Here is a 6,000-nt window from a genome sequence, read left to right as displayed (position 1 = left end):
CTGCACTCTCCATTGCACCTCAGCCTCCTCTACATCCCAATCGTACCTTGATATGTAGCCGTAGACTAGGTAGAGTTGGCCACAACCAGACTAATCATTGTACGATCATTTGCTTATGTACAAGGTGTTGCTTTGGAGGGCTTGTGGTTTTCTGGGATAATGTTTTGGTTCTTGTTCTTTGTTCATTTGTATTTCATGTTTTCACATTGTATATCCATTTGAGCTAGCTTGTGAGTCCACATGCATACTGCATCCAGAGTATCCCACCACTAGAGAGAACTGTGCACCATTTCCATCTACATTTGCTCTCATTTTTGGCACGCCCGATTGGATAGCTCTAGCGAGTATTTCAAGCTATCCCAGTCGCATGGGAAGTCAAAGTGAGGCAGGCCAATAGTGTGGCCACATTCTAGGGATCCCTAGGAATCCATCCTTGCTACAACCACCTTACCTAAATTTTAGCCTAAAATATAGGAAACCCCAGTTTTGCATCTATGCATTCCTGTTACTTGCTCTAAGTCAAGTGGATTGCGTTTGAGAAGTCCTGTGAAGATTCATTACTATTGTCACCACTTGTACTCACCTTATGCTACCTCGCCTGCACCATTGCCTCTACCTTTTCCCAAGCCTTGCACTTAGAAACAAAGGTCACCTTTGCCATCTCCACGATCATCACCCTCTCAAACCTCTTCTCCAAAACCACCTTCCACCCCTTTCATCAGGCCTATTATGGCAGAGGAATTGAAAACCCTTCTATCGAGGGTCAACATCAAGTTCCCTATGTTTAAGGTACTGTCTTATGAAGATTCAATTTACCATGTGCGGGGATTCTTGTCACTCTGTCAAAGCCTTGGGATAAACTAATAAGATGCCTATATGGTGCTTTTCCCCTCCACCTTGGAGGGACGAGTGGACAAATGGTATAGTCAGTTTCCAAAGGGCCACTTCACCGATTGGAATTCCCTCAAAGTGGCCTTCACTACTGAGTTTCAACTGGGTGACTATAGGGAGAAGGCCTTGGACCAGGTAGAAATCTCAGAGTTGAGACCAGAGGAAACCTTCAGTGAATTGATGATATGGGCTAGATCCCTCATAGCCAAGCTACCACAACAATCGGGAGATTCCATGTTCAAGAAGTGAGTGGAGAAGACCTTGACCTCTTTGACTCAACAAAAGCTTCAAGAAACCTTGTGGGCTGCTACACTGGATAATTTTGATTTGCACCAAAACTTGGCCTTGGCCATGCACATGAGCATTGTTCCCATGGTCCCCTTGACCAATTCACCTTGGGCTACCTATTGAGGCCCTAATACATCTCCCCCTTGTCATTATCCCCATTGTTCCTAATGTGTCCCCCTTCCTATGGTGGTCCTTTCATACAAATATTCTATATAACCCCTAGCCTAGACCAAGTTTCTACTCCACGAGCACCTTACCCTCCACATGCCACCAACCCTCGGCTAGCCAATCGACCATTGATGTGCTATATGTGTGCTGAATATAGCCACTTCCAAACCAAATGTTTATTGGAAGGAGATCCACCATGCAAACATTGTCTAGCCAAAGACCACTACATGAGAGATTGCCCAAAGAAACAGCCATCTTCTTCTCTCAACATGATCTCACTAAGTTTTCTTCTTATTTTACAAGAACCCACATATCCATTTTACCCTCACCATCCATTCATGTCCTCACTCCTTACACTTCAACTTCACCCAAGCATGTAGCAGCAACAACAGCATCCAGACTACAGTATCGTAGAAGAGATGGAAAAAAAGTCAGTAGCCCGTGACTTGGCAGTGATAGTGGTGACCTACTTCGAGTCTCTGTGACTACCCCAATATGTGAGACTACCTAGTATGTGTCACTTCTATCCTGTGGGGCATTGAGTCGGTCACTTGTATAGACAAAAGTCAAAGGGGAGGATTTTTGGGTTTGTGGCCTTTGGCCTAACGTCGACAGCTGGTGTGAGAACCATCTCTTGTGCAATAAGCAGTCCTATAAGCAATTAAGCATGTGTGGGCACATGGCTTAGCATATGTGGCAGATGAGTTACACAAGATTTTCATCCCAATTAGCATGGATTTTCCACACTTTATGGAGCCACTCTTGACCTTTGGAGGGATTCCCCTTGACCCTTGGGAAAAGGCACATGTGACCCTTGAGAGGTGCATCTAGTCACTATCAGCTACTATATATGTAGCTAGTTTCTTGTACATATTCCCAACCCATTATCATTGTATGCATCTTGTTATTTTATCGTAATCAAGTTGTCATTTTGAGTCTACTCTCTCTCTCTCTCTCTCTCTCTCTCTCTCTCTCTCTCTCTCTCTCTCTCTCTCTCTCTCTCTCTCTGATTACTATTGTAATTAAGCAATTCTATCACCATGAATGCTAGTCTTGTCGATCCACCCTATCCCAACATATTCCTTTTGTGTACTTATAGACAAATAAAGACATGGAAGACTTGGCACTTTCTTAGTGGTCAACATTGCCAGAATTCTTTAAAGAGAGTCTAGTTCTAGCAGTAAATCTACTCCATCCTCGTTTTCCTCTTCACTTGAAAAATTTAAGCACATATTATCCCTAGGGGGATTCACTAGTAGTACTAGGCAGAGTCACTTGCATGCTCCGAAATTGTCTTGTTGACCCTTGTCCATCGAAATATCCTTTGAAAAATCTATCTTTTTAGCCTCATAAATCTCTCATGGTATACACTCATGAGATACCATACAACCCTCAATACATGCCCTGAGATTTTGATAGCCGTTTTTTGGCTATTCAAAATTGCCATAATGACCTACCTCCCCCTATCAAATCACTCAAGCATTGTGATTATCCTCACCCTTTTACTATACATAGGCGTGTGTGAGTTAGGGGACTTTCCTCATATCTCCTTAAAAACCATCAATTAGCTAGTCACTGGGTTAGTTGAGCCAAAAAAAATAAAAAAATAAAAAAGAAAAGTATATTATAGCCTTTTTGTATGTAAATATTTCACTGTATATGTGCCCTAAATATAGCGATTTTTTATAATTATTTTGGTATTTTATTTAAATATTTACACCTAGGTGTGTAATTTATTAAACCTATGTATGCCTTCTTTCATCCTCTTGCACCATAAGTATATTTTTTTTGCCAATGTGTACATACTCTAACCTCTTTTTTTTTTTATACACATCACCCCCACATTTTCACCCTCACCCTTGTGAAAACAAAAAATCGATTTCTACTCCCTTAGTCACGTTCATTATATTATTTTCATTTACGTGCATACCTTTTCCTCTTTCACACAAAAGAGGGACCATATCATATGATTTCAATATCTTTTCCCATATCCATAGTTCTTCCCTATTTTTTTTATTTACTCACTATTCTAGCAGCATGTGTTCATTGAGCTAAGATCCATGAATAGTCCATACACTAGTCCCCCCATGTATATATTTCTTTATTCACCAATAATCCTCCTCCATGCATGTGTAAAGGTAACTTGGATGCTTTACATCATGATATGACAAAGGAGGGGCTCACTCTTGGATGCATTCTGCAAATTCAACAAAGAAGGAGGAAAGTAAAAGACTTTTTCAGGCTTTAAAAAAAGGCTTTTTGGTGATATTTTTGGCACCTATTTCTACTCCAAATTTGAAGAAGTGATCAACAAAGAAAATATAGCCCACAAGTTGAATAATCACCTCAAATTGTTTCATCATTTCTGGAGCTACAACTGGTGAGACCCCAGTCTGCCCACTTTTCTCACAAAGTAACCCATAGTCTTCTCTCGCCTCCTTTCCTACTTCCACATACACACACACCCTCAGACCTCTCCATCCCTCACTCAAAACTACAACTTTCATGGCTTAGTTCATCTTCTTCACAATTCCCATGTCTCCCTTACTCCATAGCTCAAAAATTATCATCTCTACACACATATAGCTCAAAATCTCTCTCTAGAATCAAATTCATATTACCATAACCTCTTCATGCTTTCACAAAAGAGAAAAAATCAGCAAATATCCAAGCTCAAGCTCTGCAAAAGGAGTATTGTGATCATGGAAAGTTAAACTTTCCCATGGTCACAAAAACTACACCGACAAAGCTCTACAACCGCTTCATTCAAGGGAGGAGAAAGGTGGAAAATTCCCGTTCCATGTTGTGGTTTCCATCATATTGTGTATATTCTCATCCTTCTCTTAATTTTTATCATTGTATAAATCATATAGTGCAACTTGAGTGCATATGCCATGTAATTTTACCACATCCTACTAACTATAAACCACTGACATACTAACACAAAATAGCATTGACCTAACCATAAAAGACACCTCACCTCAAGCCTACATGTGCATAGTAACTCTCTCTCTCTCTCTCTCTCTCTCTCTCTCTCTCTCTCTCTCTCTCTCTCTCTCTCTCTCTCTCTCTCTCTCCTTACTTAAAACTTTTCTTTCACCTTATCTACTACCAATAATGCTCTCTTTTGAGCCCACATCCATGACTCAAGCAGACAAAGAAGGCCCGCATTGTTTTGATATTTAGAAAAAATCATAATCTTGATTTGTTACCTTGTAAATTAGGATTTCTAATAATCTTAATGAGAGGTCTTCAACTCATAAATAGTCCCCTCTCCTTCTTGTAAATCATCTCCAACATCTCACAAGCACCCCAATACTCTATACGCAAGGAGAGATTTAGGTGTAGTCATCATCTTGTGAACTTCATACTTGTGTGAGAGAAGCTTTGATGCTACACATTGCAAAGTGAGAGAGTGTGAGTGCTCTATCTAAAACCACTATTGTATATGCTCTTCCATTTTCAACATTGAAGTTTTGGTGCTTCTAAGGCCTATCTTGGTTCTAGAACCGTCGTCGTTCCACTTGTGCCACGTGTTTGGTGAATGCAAGGTGACTCATATCTTTTAAGTTCCATCATTGAGATTATTTGAGAAAGTGGTTAGTTTTTTTTCATTGCCAAGTTTCTTGTTCATTGTAAGAGGGTTTTTGGTGAGAGGTTTCCCACACCCTAAGACAGTGTGTGTGTGCTAGTAATGTTTACCATTCACTACTTGTTGTTTTAGTTTATGCAAGCTCCATGATAGTGTGATAGTATGCTTCCTTACCTTGCAAGTTGTTAATCAAGTATTTGCACAAACTTCATTCCATTTCTCCCTGTCTTCCCTTTGCTCTGGCTCTCTCTTGCTCCATTTGGTGTGTGTCTTTGTGTGAGATTTCTTGTGTGCATTTTGTTGCACCTCCCCTTTGTTGTTGTGACAAAATCTTTCTTGCATCCTAGTTCGCATCCCATAACTAGGTGGTGCCCCTATTTTGTTTGGGTTTGGATGTGGATTTGTTGTTGTGTTGTACTTGTGGTTGCCCGAGCCCCAATTGAGCAGTTTGGTGCCCCCATTGAGGAGGGCTTGTGTAATTTTTGTGTAGGAACAACCTTTAGACTAATCAAGTAGTCTGCATGGATCGCAAGAATTTGTATGATCCTTTCATTCCCATTGCAAGAGGCAAAAGGTACACATAATTTTTAGTACTGAGTTGCAATTTCAACGTGTAGTTCGTAAAATTTTAGGTCCTCTTAGGTTGGCCGAGATAAACGCTTCAATAAATCCTTTTATTTTGCCTCTCATTAGGTACAACCTTAGTTTGGACGTCTATATTTTTGTTTTGTTCTAAGCATTAGGCCATCCATAGACAATCGATAATGGCCCAAGAATAGGGGTTTTCCCCTTCCATTTCACTCCACACATTAGAATAAACGTTGCAATTAGTAGAAAGATCCATTTTCAACAATGTATGGTGTTCATGTTTGGTGCCCAAAGAGTAGGAGAAATTCTTGCATCACCAAATCCTGTCATCCTGCCTCTTGTTGATTATCATTGATCATTTGATGTGTATATTTTTATTTTGTTGTATAACAGATTGCAATTTAGAAAACATTAATGTGTAAACCTTTTTAAGAAAAAAAAAACTTGCGTCACTTCAAAATCAATTTAATGGA

This window comes from Adiantum capillus-veneris, chromosome 15 (assembly GCF_014529385.1).
Source record: "Adiantum capillus-veneris isolate H3 chromosome 15, ASM1452938v2, whole genome shotgun sequence".
Taxonomy (NCBI): Eukaryota; Viridiplantae; Streptophyta; class Polypodiopsida; order Polypodiales; family Pteridaceae; genus Adiantum; species Adiantum capillus-veneris.
The sequence above is the reverse complement of the archived record's forward strand: the minus strand, read 5'-3'. Positions refer to the sequence as shown.